Source organism: Pezoporus wallicus, unplaced genomic scaffold (assembly GCF_028554395.1).
Source record: "Pezoporus wallicus isolate ANWC-B61680 ecotype Strahan unplaced genomic scaffold, APGP_CSIRO_Pwel_v1 contig_3181, whole genome shotgun sequence".
In the NCBI taxonomy this organism is placed as follows: Eukaryota; Metazoa; Chordata; class Aves; order Psittaciformes; family Psittacidae; genus Pezoporus; species Pezoporus wallicus.
In genome coordinates, this window is record NW_026641700.1 from 3,252,406 (window position 1) to 3,264,600 (window position 12,195).

Consider the following 12,195-nt stretch of genomic DNA (forward strand, 5'->3'; position numbering starts at 1 on the left):
TTATGTCCTTACTACATTTCAAGAGGCAAGTATTGAAAGGAAGCTATCTTAATGAAAATAAGCTGAAAAATAAGTACATCAAAATATTTTTAAATGGAAGCTTGGAGGGAGAGATATTTCAAGATGAAAAATACGTTCTTAATTAAAACATCTACAGAAGGATTAGGTAATAGCAAAACAAAAGAGTTCAAGTAAAAACAGACTTCATATGTCGCCAAATGTTGTGTTTCATGGTCTACTACCTGTTGGAGAAGCTCTCCTCATTCAGATGTTATCTCAGTTCTCATATTCCTTTGCAGTTTTGATTTCTTCTCCAATTCATTCATTTCCTTCAGAAAGAAAAGCAAGACCTAGAGTCTGGATCCAAAATCACTTCTTGGCCTGCCACAGATGGGAAACCTGTTTAAGGCTGTTGCCTCACAGTGATTTCCACAGGCACTTACGGGCTGACCGCCAGCTCTTGTTCCTGCTCCTCTTCCACGTGAGGTGCTGGGAGCCTTCAGGTGGGTGCTGAGCCCCCTGAACTCCCTCTGCCTGGCATCGGTGTCCCTGGGGAGCACTGTGCAAGCACCTCCAGGGTTTGCTCACACTGTTGGCCATGGGAATAAGGCCTGCCTTCAAAGCAGAAGCTCCATCTGAGGAGAAATTAAATCCACACTCTGCTCTCAGTGAGATGCCTTCCAGCACTCCATTTCAGGCACCTGAGTGAGGAAGTCTTGCCAAAGCCTCTGCTGGGTCTGCACTGAGTGAGCAGGGATGTGGCTGCTCAGGCCCTCCGGGACCAGCTCTGGAGCAAGGAATCGATTTGCTGTGTAACCACTTGTTTACTTGATGTGCCAAAATAATTGTGCTCCCACAGCCCCCAGTGCATGAGCTGTGGAATTTTCAGCCTTCGTTTGTAGTGGTAAAGTCTCTGTTTTTCAAAAAATAGCATGGAGATGTTTGCAGGTGATGCAGAATGTATCAGAGTAGGGCTGCAAGACCAGTGCATGGCAAAAAGGCACTTGAGATGGATGGCATGAAGTTCAGGGAGAGGACTACTGCCTGCATGTGGTGGAATCGCCATTCCTGGAAGTGCTCAAAAAACATCTAAATGAGGCCTTGAGTGACATGGTTTAGTGGTGGAATTAGCAGTCCTGGGGTAAAGGTTGGACTTGGTGACCTTGAAGGCCTTTTCCAACCTAGTTGATTCTGTGATTCTATGATTCACTGCCAAGCTCCCCAGAAAACCAAAAGTACTCAGTAGCGTTTTAGTCTGGGACATCAGCAAGTGTTGTGAGGCTTGGGGCATTTTGAAGCTTGAATTGGTCAATGGAGCAAAGAGCAGAGGGACACAGCGGGCAGCTAATGACCTGCCAGTGGTTTGGCTAGCAGTGGCTGACATCCCCCCCAGCTTTTCTGATTGCTCTTTGAATCAAAGGTTTTCTGGGGCTGGGTTTTCATTTTGGGAGCCAAGGACAACTTCAGTTCCTTGCACTAAGGGCAAGGGAATACATCCACATGGGAATATCCATGGTGAAATCACCACATGCCTTGAGCAGCCCACAGGCGTGCAGCCCTGTTAGAGGTGTGCTCCAGCAGTGGCACCGGGGCTTGACTGCTGGTCTGAACCCAGGGTGGAAAGGGCACAAAGAGACCACTTGGGGCATGAGGCATGGGATTCTGCTTTATCTGATTTCTTTTAAAGATGTACTAAAAAAGTCAATAGTGAAATTAAGCAATCACCCAGTGTTAATGATAACTTGTCACATTTCTAGCCTTGCTGATCTGATCTGATTTGCCTCTAGCCTTGGCTTCATATAGTTGAATGCACCTACACACTCCATTATTCCCACGCATGTGGTTTTTTTTTTCCTGAACTGGAGATGATGACAGTGTTTTCAGCTTCAGAACAAAACTAACAATCTTCCCAATTTTTTTTTCCTGATGGGAAAGCAGGTGGTAATAGGGATTTTAACCAGGAGTTGTGAAGACAAGATGGGTGTCCAGGACAGGACAAGAGGCTGGACTAATAAGCCAGGTTTCAAAATAATTTTCATCAGCCAGCAACTGTAGAGCTGCACTTCTCCTCAATTAGTCCAACTCACCAAGCCCAGGAATTATTTCAGGACTATCTTTACAATTCACCTGGTTTTACTAAGGAAGCAAAGATGTTCTTTCTCTTTGCTGGGCTTCAGAAGAGACTTAGAGGATGCCTGACTTCCACTGGTGAGCCCTTCTCAGCTCCTGAGGTTTGTGACAGCATTGGGAAGGGAGGAATCTCTTTCTGTGGTGTGTCTGTTACAGAGGAAATACTCTCCTCCTGCGTAGTGTGGATGTTATGCAGAGATTGCCTGTAGAGGAGATACTTTTCTTCACTGACCATTTAGCCTTCATTCCCACATCTTATACACATGCATACCCTGACTTCTGGGCATTTTCTTTCTTAGTGAGGAGCAGAAGCACCCATATTTGTACTGGAGGTTAGGTGCCAAGGTTTTGTACGAGGAAGCTATTCTGTGTGTATGTCAGTGCTCTCCACAGAATGGAAACCATCCTCTCTTTAAAAGCACTGCACTTGCAAAAAATTAATGCTCTTCATCAGACAAGTAAAGTTTGTTGTTTTTACCAAAAGCTGAAGTCAGTAAAAGTATGGATGTTAGAGAAGCCTGACTTTGCTCTTGACACAAAGCTGTGATTCATGACAGGAAGCTGGGTGCTTGAGCAGACCTTGAGCAACTGTGGGGTAAGGTGCTTGCATCTCTGTTGTTCAAAATGTTCTTCTCACATGAAATGGTTGGTTCATTATGCTGTGAATGTTGGTTGTGCACCTATGTAGCAGAAACAATCGCTTTTTTTTGACAGACATATCAATATGCAGAGAATAGTTTATCATCTAAAATCTCCCTGTTGAGAAATACAGGCTGGTTGTGAGTCCTGATGCACTGGGGTTCTTGTCAGAGCTTCTGAAAGATACAGGGTAATTTTAGTCTCTGTTCAGACTTTTTCATAGCACTCCATGATTCTTGCAGCACAGAGTTGGTGTGGACATCATGGGCTGCCGGAAAGTCATGTAGTAGTTTTCAAGGCTGAAGGCAGATGACTGTGCCCTGAGCTGGCTTTGAGCTAACTGAATGGGACATAAGAAACCACTGGACATGACATGAGCAATGGCCAGACATGACAACTGCCAATGTGAGAAGCCAACAGAAGTTACATATAGTGCCATGAGGAACAGATGGGTTTCACAGATGGTTAAAATTCATTATATTGGGAATAACCAGACTTCACAGATAGCTGTAAGGGAGAATTGGCATCCTTCTGGGAAGTGAAATGTTGCAAGGCCTACAGTGCCTATGTAAGAGTACCAGTAAAGGTTCATAAGGTGAACATAAGGTCAAGATTACCTACATGTCATTATCAGAAGGACAGAATTTGGATATGGATATAGCCAAATTTGGATCGAGACAGAAAAAATAATTGGGGGTGTTGTGTGTGTTTGGGAGGAGATTAAGGTGGAAGAAGGAGGATCAAAACATGGTAAAAGAGCTAATAGACGTAAATGACATAATCACAGCTATCCATGTGTACCTACACTTTATCACTACAGTCTGGGATGGAACAATTACCCAGATATGTTCATGTTCATACCATGCATGTCTAACTTGTTTCCAGAGTCAGGAAGCCCAGGATGCATTCAGTTGCCAGCAAGAGAACACACAGGATGGACAAATAGAGCATCACAGCATCACCACGTTGGTATCCATTCCAGGCCTGATGGTATCAACATCTCATATCAGCCTAACATTCATGGTACAAATGTTGATTACATACTTCATAACAGGTTGATTGCCCTGCTTCGAAATGCTGTGTGTGTTTTACTGACTCATCTTGGAAAGTTTCTTGTTACCCAGCCAAGATATAATGGGGCAATAATAATGAGCAATGACAGTCTCCAGACAGTCAGTAGGATGAAGTTGTCCCTTTGAGGACTCCAGACACAGAAATGAACTGGAAAGCTCAGATAATTTTTATGTTGTTTCTTTTGGATCTTTGCAACTCCAGCTAATCTAAACTACAGCAAACCCCAGGAGAAGGAGCTTGCCAGACAACAGGATGAAAGGGAATCAGAAATTACCTGGTCACATTAACCCTTCTGCTTCTCCTCAGCAATCTTTCCATTTCAGAGATTTTGCTAGATAAAACAGAGCAGTTTTTCCCAAGCCAGTAGTAGAAGTACTAGAGAGCTACAAAAAAAAATCAAAGCCCTACACTACAGAGATTTTGAACTTCAGCTGAGAACTTTGGTCATACAGCATATCACGTGCTTGGTACACTTTCATTCCTGCACCCTGTATCACGCATTCTCCTCACAGCACTCCATGTCTGAAGAGCTGATATCGCTCATTGTCTTGCTTACCAGCTTGTCACAAAATGAGCATGGAAGGGGGAGGGTGTACCAAATACATTGTTTGTAAATGGGAATCCAGGAGTGTAATTTAGTGAGAGATAAATTGAAGAAGGGATTCCTTCACATGTTTCTTATTCAGGTCCTGGGACTCAGCCACTCCAAGTGACTTCTGCTCCCAGACCTCCAGCTTCCCTGCCTGTAGCTCCTAAGGTAAACTGCGAGACGAAGCCTGCATCACCTCTTACCTGCTTGTCCCTTGTCTCCCTTTGAGTTCTGGCCTGAGTTATGCAGTGCGCTATCATTGCCTTTTGGCTATAGACACTGGTCAGCATTAATTAAAAACAAGATAAGAAAGGGGTTGATGATGATGATTGGAACTGGAATTCAGAAGGTCAAAAATATACTCCCACCTTAGTCAGGGATTCTTTGTGTGATCTTGGACATGGGTCTTTAGCTAAACTGTCTGAAAAATTGAAGTAATATAGTCCTGCCTTCCTGGAGCACAGACGATACAGAAATAGCTCTATAATGAGAGTGACATTTATACCTTTAAAAGCAGTGTAGGACAGCCTGGTCTCTTCTATATGTGTCACACTCAATGTCACCCTTTGGCTACAATACGGTTAGCAAAACTCCCTGCAATTGCCTGAGTCAGCTTTGCTCATTTGGGTGAATTCCTCTGGATGGTGGATTAAATACAGTTCAATTCATCAGGCTTTTCTAGGATTTCTGACAGGGTAATTAATAGTGGCACACACAAAGCATTAGTAGGTTTTACATGGCTGTTATTGTGAAAATTCTAATGATGAAACTTCTGAAGACCTGAAGACCAAGTCTACAGGGTGTTAATAAAACTAATTGAAAAGAGTGAAAACAATCTCAGGCAGGGCAAGACCTTTCCTTCTGGCAAGCACGGGTATTTTGCAACTGATGTGTACTGTTCTGACACAGGAACAGAAGCAAAGAAGTAAAAAAGGTTGTTGGTTTCCAGGCAGAGAATGGCCTGGTCCTTGCTTTCCAGCCACTTTGTCATGTATGCGGAAGACAAAACTGTCCTGAACTCTTCCAGCAATCTCTTCTTAGTCTTACTGGCATGTCTTACTGCCAGGAACAGCCGTGTGGAACAGAAAGTTTGCTGCTGCCCCTGCTACACTGTTTTTCTTTCACAGGTCAAGTAACATAAATGTCACTGATATTACCCCTGTGAATTCTTGGGCTGTTACATTAATAGGCATATATTAATGCTGTGGAAAAAATCCTTATAGTGTGAGTTGTAGCTTCAGGATGTACTTTTCATTATAGTAACTGATGTCTGACCATGCTGGCAGGATATAGTCTGAGAAAAAGTTTATTATTCTGTGATTAAGGAGCTTAGATAAACTGTTGTCACTACTTTTATCTCAGGAGAAGATTAGCCTTCTTAAGAGACTGGCATCTTCATGCTTGATGTGAGACATAACACATGGAGTTGAAGGAAAGCAAAAATACTACAGGTTGAATGTTGATGGGAATTGAATGAGTGGCAGCACAGAACAGTTCTCTGATCTCTACTAGTGTTCTGTGAAGGACAGCAAAATTAATTCTGCCCTGCAAGTCCCAGGAAAATGAGGGAGGCATGGCCATCATGACAAAATGAAGAAGTAAATGAAACACACAGGAACTAAAAAAACTTATTCACCGTAAGCAATGTGGAAGGTGTCTCTGCCTGTAGCAGGGGTTTGGAACTGGGTGAGCTTTAAGGTCCCTTCAGACCCAAACCATTCTATGATTCTATCATAAAAATTACTTTTATTTAAATGCCAGTTTCTTAAGATACCTGCAACCATGTTTTCTTTCTCTCTCTCTTTCTCTGGTTTTGTGTAGCTCTGCTGAGTTTACCCTTCCCTCTCATCAATAAGATTTTACTCTTGCTGTTTTCTAGAGGAATTGAGATCTCAAGGCCAAGAAGCCTCAAGGTAGAGAAAAGGCCCTGTTCCCCTTACTGTTGTAAAATATGAGCTCAGTGCTTATGCAACAAAAAGGCTTCCACATGGGAGGAAGAGAAAAAGGGAGAAAGTGGATGAATGTCCAGATTGCGGAAGTGCTTCAGTTAAAGGTTACACAAAGTCACAGCTAATTATTACTAACACGCTCAACACTTTTTGTAGCCCATGATATATTCTTGTTACCAAACATAAAATATATTCTTTATCAGCAGTTAATAAGGTTGGATAAAATACATGCAATTCAGTTCCAAGGATGTTGGACTGGAAAGGTGAAGGTATGAGTATCTGGAGGGGGAAGAGAATAAGAGGAAAAGGAGGTTAACAAGTTATTTTAAGACTTTAGGCCTCACATTAAATATTTATGTTCTTTCTTGATAAGGATGATGAGAGTTGTTTACATTACTTAAGGGTGACACACACAAGGGCTGCCAGGAAAGCTTAGAAGAAGAGGGTTTCATGGATGAACTACAGCTCCAAAGGTTCAAACTATTAGCTGTAGGGTATGCTAAGGGGCATGTGATCTATAGGCTCATGCAGCTGTGTAGTGGTTTTGAGGGATGCGTGGCATACAGTGGTAGACTTTGTAGTCTGAAGAGGGATTTGGACGGTTTTGAACTGAATCTAAATACTATCCCTGCACAGTTTTGTGGTTTCATAAAGTTCAGAGAAACAGTTCGCCTTTGAAGAGCTTTAAAACCAACCTGTCAGGTGTATCTTTTCATAATTTACCCCAGCCCTCAAAGTGTTCTAGATATTCTGCAGATAGGTACAAAGGCCAGGGGGATGATTCAGCAATCTTTATTCACATTAGCAGCCTCAACAGCAAGGCTTACTCTTCTCTGAGGGATTTATGACCTCCTTAGAGAAGGGCCAGCTGAAGAAAGGAACACAATAAATCGGAGGTGCGGGAAACAGCTGTGTCTCCCTCAGCCGGCATCTTCTGGTTTCATCTCACTTTGTTCTTAATTTTTCTATTTACATTTGGCATCTTTCTGAAGTGCTTCTTATCACAATGTGTGCTCAAATCATGTTAATTAATGAGAGCAGCAGCCAAAAAGAAGGCAGCTAGCTCTTCTTTGCCATAGTCAAGAGCTCTTGAAAACTTGTCCTTGATGTTGTTTTGGCTGATCAAAATTTAGATGCATAATCACTACTAGACTTGATTGACTTGATCTTCCTTTCTATTACACCGATGAAAAGTACATGGCAGAAATTTTCAGCCCTGTACAACTGTATTGCCACACACACATTGCTAAATAGCCTTGTCTTGGCCAGTTATCACTGAGGGCGTTGAAATGTCTGAGGTAATCCACAATAGCTTTAGAATGATGGAGAAAAAATCCTTCCTGTTGATGTAAAATCTCAGTTGGGCACATAATTAGGGTATGATCTGGATCATAGAACATACAGCACAGCTGGAGAACCCTTATGTTCAAAACATTTGATGACTTCTCACACTCAGATACAATCATATAATGAGCACAAATTTAAGTAACACTCTTTCTAACCCCAGATAACAACATGCTGGTCACTGTTGGATGCTGCTCCCCTGGCCAGACATAAGCCACCAGGTACCAAGAGACCATGAGTCTTCTTCAGTCACAAGTAGACAACAGCGCAGCATGTGGATGCCCATCTCAGCAGGGAAGGCTGCAACCAGCAAAGCTCTCAGCAAAGGCTGCCTTATGTATCCTTAAATTCATAACCTATCAGTCAACTTTCCCATACCAGCCAAACATTTTACTGTGGGCTCAGTTCTAATAGTGAAAGAGAAATAGAAAATTTACCACTGGAATTTATTAAGTTCCTTCTCCGTTTTCATCTGAGGGATGGTGAAAATGTTTTACCAGGCTCATCCACCACCAGCAGCAAAGCCGTGCTTATCTTGGGACACACAGTGGTTGTCTTATGAATAAGAGGATACTTATAGTTCCTGGATAAACTGTATGTTGCAGGGTTGTGGGGTGATTATGGAAACTTAGATCAAAGTAGATAAATATTAACTTTTCATATCTTTGTAAATCCTCTGGAGCTTTTAAATCAACTTTATATGCAGCCAGAAGTTGCTCTCTGAAAGCCCAGGGGTGGGAAGGTTGGGGATGTATATTCTTGACCTTGTGAAATACACACCAAAAATCTCTGAGAGGCCAAGGGCCACAGGATATGTATCACAGACCACAAAGAGCCAGATGCAGGGAGAGATGGCAGCAGGCCCCTGTGTGTGGGTGGAAGGTGGTCAGAAAGTATGTCAGGGTCTCGGAGAGGTTTGGTTTGAAAGGTTCCCTTGGCTTACTTTATTTTCCAGATGAAGAAAAGGGCTGTGGTTATCCAGCAGTACCAGCGCAACCCTATGACAGACACATGGTGGTTTTCCATGGAAGCCATTTCTGAACTGCAGATCAGTCCAAAGGCAATACTGGAGTCACAGAGTGTCTGAAGGACAGACTTTCCTATCTGCTCCTACTTTTATCTGAAAGCTGAATCAGGATTATATGTAAACAAGGAAGAAAGTAAAGTGGATTTTGCCAGCAGAAAAAGATCGATGTAGCCTGAAGATTTTAATGCAAGACTGGTTCTGAATATACACTTACAAACTTTCTTTAAAAGTTTGCCATCATTCAGAGCTGCTGTCTTGGCATAAGTTACATGAGGCAAATTTGGGTTCTTGCCCTCCCACCTGAATGGATAATCTCTCAGTTCTCTAGTACAGTAGCCTGGTGTTAGAGTCAATAGGTAGAGAAACAAAGATCATTCAAATGGTTGACTCAGCTTAAACAGCTTAAAAGCTGTAAGTGAAACAGCTGGGTCTGTGGCATTACAAAGCTGTCAGTCATACACTGTTCACCTCTTGGTATGCTCTTGGTTCAAGTAATCCGTGGATTCTTTTCCCCTCCTTGGTCACTTTGTATTCAACAAAATGCCACTGGTTGCTGTTGGGTTCCCCAGACATAAGTCAGATTCCCAGTGCAAACACAAATGTTGTCTTTGTTGTTAACTCTTGATGGTGTTATGGTGTGGTGGGATGGGAGAGGCTGCAAGGGAGTGCCTTCATTAAGGAAAGGGAAGTGAAGCTGATTAGCAACAAGCAGGGAAGTTCCAGGAGGAGGGAGGAAGCTCCAACAGCCCTGAGTCATGCAGCATGAACTGGAGAAGGCAGCCAGACAGGCAGGATGCAGTGGGATGTGGAGGGAGAGAAAGATATGGGCCCTGAAGCTGGTAGCACACTTGCTAGCTAGAGGGGTTTTGGCAGGCAGGTAAGGAGTGGATAAATGATTACAGGTGCTAAGATATCAGTAGAGGTCTCTGCTCTTTGGCCAGGAAATGGGTAGAGCAGGAACAAGTAAGCTGTAGAAGACACAGTGCAAATGTAGCTACCTCATCTGGCAAGGATGTGGGGGTATTGCTGCATGTGGGCCTGCACAGCAGGGACTTGGGAACAGGCACAGTGTAGCTGGATTCTTTTCTCTCAGCTAAAGCCCAACCACAGAAGACTCCAGAAACACCTTTTGGAGTTGGGGCCTGTCATAAGCTGTTCAGGGGAGCAGAGAAAATAATCCAGGGGGCTGGCTCCACATCTCCAATCAGTCACACATGAAGCTCTGTTTACATCTTCCTACACAGCCAAGTGAGCTGTGATTAGCAAACATTAGCAAACAGGGCATTTTGAGCATTGCAGACTAGACTTGCTGTTACTTAAAAAAGGGGATGGAGAGGAAAAAAGCTACTATCCAGCTCCCCCGTGACTCTCTTCTGCCTTCGCTTTGTTCTCCCTCTCATGCCCTGTCTCCCAGCAGTTTATTATATTTAATTATACTAGGACTGTTTTGTCTTACAAGACAACCATCATCCCTGGGAAACTTATGAGTTACAAATCCTGCAAGTTCATGCCCACAGCTGATAGTGTCCATCAAGTCCCAAGTGCTGGAACCATGTATATATGTGTGAGCACGCACATGTGTGTGCATGTGCACGTGTGTGTCTGTGACCTTGCACAGCGGCTGGGCAGGGGGAATCTCTGTGCTTAAACATGAAAAGTTGAATTGTGAGCCTTCCTGGCTTGGGAAGGAGAAAATAAAATCAGGAAAAGGTGGATCCTAATACACAGCTAAGAAAAAATATCAACAAGAAAGGAGGAAAATTAAAGCATGATGATCTCCAGAGGTCCCTTCCAACCCTAACAATTCTGTGATTAGTATTTTCAGGCCCCAGGCTGAGAAGGAGCACAGAGGCTGGTGTTGAGCCCCATGCTGGACCTTAGGGCTTATGCCCTCATCTCTCTCTCACTGGAAAAGATGAAGAAGAGAGATGTGGGGCAAGAGGAGCGGGTGAAGGCAGAGACTGTACAGGGGAATCACTTTAATACACAGGCTCTATAGCTGCAGCATCCCCCACATCAAGTGCCCAGCATCAAGAGGGGCTCAGTAGACTACGTTGTAGTCCCTGTGATGCTCAGCACTGATTTAGGGCTCTTCCTGTCTTTTAATTCCCTGCTGCTGCCCTGCTTTCTCGCAGGGCCTGTGCCATAAGCACAGTGCCTGTATGGTGGGATGATGCTCTCCACAGCTCTGACACAGAGGCTGCAGTGAGAAATGGCTGTGCATCGCCGAGCAGCTGGAAGCAGTTATTAACCCAATTTGGCACCCGAGCTGAACCAGGAATGCATCTGGGTGGCTTGAATCGTTCTTAATTATATTTTTGGTTTATTGTTTTCATTTCAAGCTGTGCTCTGCCGCTACTCTCTGTATATCTCTGTGCTGTACATTTCCTTTGCTTCCAGCCCAGGGTAATTGCTCCTTGTCGTGCTGTGTTTGCCATTTTAATTTTTTATCATCTCGGTTACTTTCTTTCCTTTTCCCCTTTTGATTATTCGGTTATGTCATTCCCATTTGTCCTAACATTTCAATAAATTCACTGCTACATTACCTTTGTCCCTAGAGCTGCAGTTTATCCTTCTCTTCTAATGTCTCTGTCTCAAAGCTGGATATAAACTGTTCATTTTTTCCTAACAGCTTCCCTTTTGGGCTGAGGCGCAGGCAGCCCTGCAGCAGACGGCAGCGTGCGGCGCTGCAATCCTGGTACCAGAGTGCCCCCTTGCAGAAATACTGGGGAATAACAGGACTCCTCTTCCTTAGGGCAGAAGGCAAAACCAGGCAGGATTCTGCAGTTCAGTGGCTGACCAGAGGTTAACTTAGATAAGAGTCGCTAAAAGGATGCTGATGCAAACGATGTGTAAGAAAATGAAGGGGGGGGGGAAGGGGAGATTGACTACATTTTCGTGTTGAGGCAATGCCCTTTATCTGCTGGGAATGCACTTCTCTCGCTCCCCTAGGTGCTTGTATTTTCCTGTCACATTCTGTCATACTAAAGCTCACAGTAAGGGGCTACGCTGGGCATGGAGAAGCAAGCTGGCCTCCTGTGCACTCATACTGTGCATGGGGAGGTGGCCCTCCTGCAGGAAGGCAATTTTCCTTCTCCATTAGCTGATTCCACCCTGAGTGGCTAGTTTCTGTTTGGTCAAGTCTTGATGCTTTGACAGGCACTGACACATCTTCCTCTGTGATTGAAGACTGCTCCGAGCTGGCTGGTCCAGCCACTAATGGAGGGAGCAGCCTCTCTTGCAGCGTCAGCAGCAGCAGCTGGGGAGATGCAGGATGGATAACTGCTGGGTGGAGAGGCAATGGGGACAGGAGTATGATACTTTATTAACCTGCCTTCTTATGGACTGAGTAGTGCTTATCTTGCCACCACTCTCTGAAGCAAGGTCCTCGCAAATGGTTTGGTTTCTGTACCAGCAAAATGACTAAGACCTTGAGCTGTGGT